We start from the raw sequence: 5,249 nt of genomic DNA on the forward strand, positions 1-5,249 counted from the left end.
TAAAAACTGAAAAACTCGCCAGTTTGGAGAATAACATTGCTGTTATCATTTGCAAGTTGGAGAAAATTTTTCCACCTTCATTTTTTAACTCTATGGAACATTTACCAATCCACTTGCCTTACAAAGTGAGAGTAGGCGGTCCTGTGCAATACAGATGGATGTATCCATTTGAGAGGTAATCGTTAACTTGTAATCATCATTATTTCATCATTTATTAATTATTTAGCATTAAGAAAACTACTAACAAATCACCTACAAGTTCTTGAATCATTTGAAAAATAAAATTTGAAACAAAGATCGAGTTGAAGGTTATATATGTAATGCATAATTGCTTGAAGAGATATCAAACTTTTGTTCTCTTTACTTTGAAGAACATATAGAGACAAAATCAAAAGCCCTCGACTTTGTTATGAATGATGACCAATCCAATTCAAAGTTGCCTGAAGCATTCCAAGATCATTTGGGCAGAACTTCTGGTGCTTGTTCCATTAGATTTTTAGAGGATAAAGAATATACACACCTTTACGTTCTTTCTAACTGTAAAAGTTTAAGACCCTATGAGGAGTAAGTGTTAAAAACTAGCCTGAATAACCATTCTTAGTTATATTTAGTTATTAAGATGATTTATCACTTTAATACATTTTGTTTAATGAACATAGGATGTTTAATGGGAATTCTGATATAACACTTTCATTTCCTGATTGGCTAACAGCTCAAGTAAGTACATGTTTATCCTAGTAATTAATCAAACAAGAGCCACCTATTTTTTAGGAAAACATTCTGTAATAAATCGTTATTATATAATAATAGGTAAACGACTTAAAGAGCGACCTGCTTGTAGCTTTAGCAATGGGCCCTTCAAAAAAGGTTAGAACTTGGAAATGCTATTCCATCAATGGGTTCAATTTTCGCGTTTTTAAAGACGGAAAAGATGTACAGAAATCTTCAATCAATAATGGTGTGTGTGTGAACTCTACTGAAGGACTCGACTACTATGGAACCTTAAATGAGGTGATTGAGTTGTGTTATACAGGGAAGGAAGGTAGTTACAGAAGTATCTTTTTTAAGTGTGATTTGATTGATAACTTAGAAAGAGGTATGAACGTCCATAAGGAATATAAACTTGTGGTTGTTAATTGGAGTAAGAAGTATCCAACATACGATCCATTTGTGTTAGCACATCAAGTGGAGCAAGTTTGTTTTGCTCCCTATCCTAACACAAAGAGAGATAAAGATCAATGGTCGGCTGTTTTCAAAACTCAGGCTAGATCGCACATTAATGCTCCCGTTGATGAAGGTATTTTTCAGGATGTAGCCACTTCTGAGACAATATTGTCAGTTATTGAAGAATATGAAATGGGGGAAGAAGAGCTTGAAGAGGTGGAGGAGTTGGTTATTGAAGAAAATGAATCGGGGGAAGAAGAGGTTGAAGAGGTGGAGGAGGCTGAAAATGATGATGGGGAGGAGGCTGAAAATGACGATGGGGAGGAGAATGAAGCTGTAGATGATAAGGATACTCATGATAATGGGGAAAATGATGATGATGATGATTATGATGATGATGAAGAAGAAGAAGACTTCTTAGATGACCTTTTTCCTGATAATAATGATTATTAATTATGTGTCTTTGTTATTTCAATCTATGTTATTTGCTTCCCCTATTAATAGTTAACCATGTATATTATACAATGTCATTTTAATGCTCGTGTTTCTAATGTCATTTCTGGGTTTTGTTTGTATTTTCTTGGTTCAAATTGCGTAGTAGCAGAGACCTGCCCAGTTGAATCAGAACTAGAACTGATGCAAAGTATAGTATCACTACTCTACTCTGTTTGTATTGTAATTTAAACATCTACCTAGTACACATTGTTTATATAATGTGTTCTTTAGCTTAATGGCCTACTTCTTCTACTGTTATGCATTTGATGATTTTAGTTTTATGGCCTCTTATATGCCTTTTTTAGTGTGTATTTAATCAGCTATGGTGCGTGGCCCTCGAATGCGTAGAGGTAATTCAAGTAATACTCAGGAGCAGGTGGACAATGAGAACGAGATAGTGACTCCCGCTCCAAACAGCAATCCCTCCACTCTTGTTCGTCTCGATCCAAAATTGGAACATGGTGTTTGGTAAGCATATAAATGACTTTCATTTGTTCTTAGTATATTAGACCGTCTTATATAACATTAGCGTACGGGCTCTTGCTTTCTATATGGGTAATATGTACTCTAGGTATGCTGCTCTTGCGTAAGTGTACTTGTTTTTTTGTTATTCTCTGGAAATTACAGATTCTGGTGTGTAAGGCTGTAACTAGCCACATCCAGTCACATAGTGCAAATTCCGTTTCCGATGCAAGTCCTCTCTTTGTTTCAGGTTCAGTTACAAAGCAGTGGTGAATATAATCTCGGACACTGTTCAAAGCAACTATAAGGAACACGCTCCGAATTGGTCAGAGGCATCAAAGACCATAAAGAAACATTGGTGGGAGTATTTTTTGGTAATTATTTTTACATTTATCTCATTTTAGTGTAGTTATTTATTTTTCTTAGCATGTATATGTTCTAACTTTACTTTTATTTTGGTTAGTTGAAGGTGACCTTTCAACCGCCCGATGCGCGTCAGGTGAGAGCGGCTTGGGAAGCCGCAATGAAGACGAGGCTTAGACAAATGGTGTACAAAGCTCGTCAATCAGAGAATGTGCCGGGATGGATGACAGCTGAACTCCACAAAGAGGTGTTGGATAAGACTTTAACACAATCATTTCAAGAGAAATCAAGCAAATGTTCAGCAAATAGGAAGTCTTGTGGTGATGAGAAGGGAAAGGCACCTCCCACTCATGTTATGGGTCGAATGAATGTCGTCCAGTTAATGGAGAAAGTGGTAACTTTAATTTAAATTTCATTTTTTACATAGTACCCTTCATTTTTTTTAAATCTACAAGGTACCCCTGTGTTATTTAAAGTAGTGATGTTGCTGGTGCAAAGAGCAAGCATATCAATGTTGGTATTGTGTGGGTTGTCCTGTGGTGAAAAGAAAAATGAGTTTTTGGATGGAGATTTAAGGAATGAGTATGGGGGTTTTAGGCTTAAAGGATGGTATTTGTTAAGTAAGACACAAATATGGGTATTGATGGTGTTTTATTTGTGTTTAGGCTTGACCGGATATGAACCTACCCACCGCGGTAGAGATGCGGAAAAGAACAAAGCAGAACAACCAAGGTGTTTGGTTAACACCAAAGGCAGGGACATTATTCGTAAATTATAAATTAAATATCGTAAAGAATCTAATGTTTTACAATGTATTTGATGTAGACTGATATTACCAATAAGAAGGCCGAGCTGGAAAGTCAAGGGGTGACGGACATCGATGAGAATGTGATTTACTATGAAGTCCATAAAGGGTACAACAAGAAGGGAGGATTTTATGGCCTAGGTTCAGCAGCAAAAGACTACTATGAGCGGCTTACGCCTTATACCACTACCCCCGCTGGTAATCATTACTCCCCCGGTCTTTATAACGGAATGGCAAGTGAGAACAAGGGACTCTCGGCCAAACTTGATGATACTACCGAGCGATTGGCCACTATTGAGGAGTTTCTGACTCAGCATTTTGGGCGTAACATTACCCAAAATGCAACCCCGACAACTCAAGTCAAAGAAGGGAGGATGACTTAGATGGTAATGGTCACAAAAGCAACACTACTCCTACCCCTTTCACTCCTTGGTCGTCAACCAATGTTGTTAATTAGTAGCTTGGTAATTGGTATAACATTAGATATTTTGTTCCCCTAGGCACTAGTTGCATGTCATTAGTATGTAGTTTGACGTTAGCATTAAGTATGTAAGTAGTACTAAGTCAATGACTTTCGGATTGTTTTAATTTGTATGACAATTAAATTTCCATTTAATGGAAAGTTGACATTACTTAATTCCTTCGTGCGAATGGATAACTGCTTTGCGGATGTGTATTATATAAATTGTGGGTGTTGGTAGTCTTTGCACGTGTATAATTAAATTTGGATGGTTTAAGGGGAGGAAAAAATGAGGCAGTAGTTGTTGCAATTTGGCCAGTTAGCGACAGATCAATTTATTCATTGCGACGGATTCAATAATTTTCCTGCGACAGATGTTTATTTTTTGCAACGGATAACTATTTATTTGCTACGAATTTTGGGATTTTGCTACGGAATTTCCATCCCAAAACAGAAAAAAGTCAATCCTGGAATGTTGACCTGCCATTAAGTTGGGAGGGAAAAAACGTCGCTAGATTCTGTCGCTACATTATTTGCTACGGATTTTGCGACGTCATTGTATTTTTGCAACAAAATTAAATGACGGATTTTTTCCGTCGCAAATGAGATATTGGCGACGGATTTGGCGGTTTTTGCGACGAGGTTGTCCGTCCCAAATGACCTGTTTTTTGTAGTGAACCGTTTCACTAGGTTTTAGTTGTGCTTTAGTTGTTGCCTGACTTGTTCTAGTAGTGCCCAACATTCGGCTGATGACTTATTCCTTCGGGTCTGACCTGGATAGATGGCCTGGCCAGTCTTTCCCTCCTGGCTGGCACCTGCCTTGGTATAGTATGCTTTATATTTAGTTACTTCCATTCAGGCTAGATTTGGTGTTTCTTTGCCTGACTTTTGTCTGATCAGGTAGGATAATTCTTGGCCCAACAGTAAACAATGATATAATGCTATAATGTTAAAAACTTTTTTAAAATAGTCTGATATATGCCTTACGTATACGTTTTTTTTTGTTTTCACCGCGCTTGTCTTAATAAGCAGGCTTTTCTTTCATTTTAGAGGCAGGTTCTTAAACCCTCCCCCTTCCCCTCCCCCCCGCTCTGTCTCTCTCTCTCTCTTTCTCTCTTTTCTCTCTCTCTCTCTCTCTCTCTCTCTCTCTCTCTCTCTCTCTCTGTCTGTTTGCCTACTATGCCAAAGGATAGGCGATTGGGGTGTAGTTAAGTGGACATTAAGTTATTATAAATGCCTGACAACAATAACCAGCCGAGAACCGCCTCTTCTCAGGCGCACAACTACCACCGCCAGCCCCTGTTGTTGTTGTTGTTATTGCTGTTAGGCGGCTGTTGTTGTTGTCGGTTTCATTGGTGGGGGACAGTGGTGCTAGGCTATGGTGGAGATGGGTGGTGGTGGCCGAATTTGGTGAAGGTGGAGTAGAGGAGGGAGGACGGTGGTCAGGAGGGTGTTGGGGAGATGTGGTGTTTGAGTTTTGTGGTTGTGCAGTTGTGGGGA

This window comes from Silene latifolia, chromosome Y (genome assembly GCF_048544455.1).
Source record: "Silene latifolia isolate original U9 population chromosome Y, ASM4854445v1, whole genome shotgun sequence".
Taxonomy (NCBI): Eukaryota; Viridiplantae; Streptophyta; class Magnoliopsida; order Caryophyllales; family Caryophyllaceae; genus Silene; species Silene latifolia.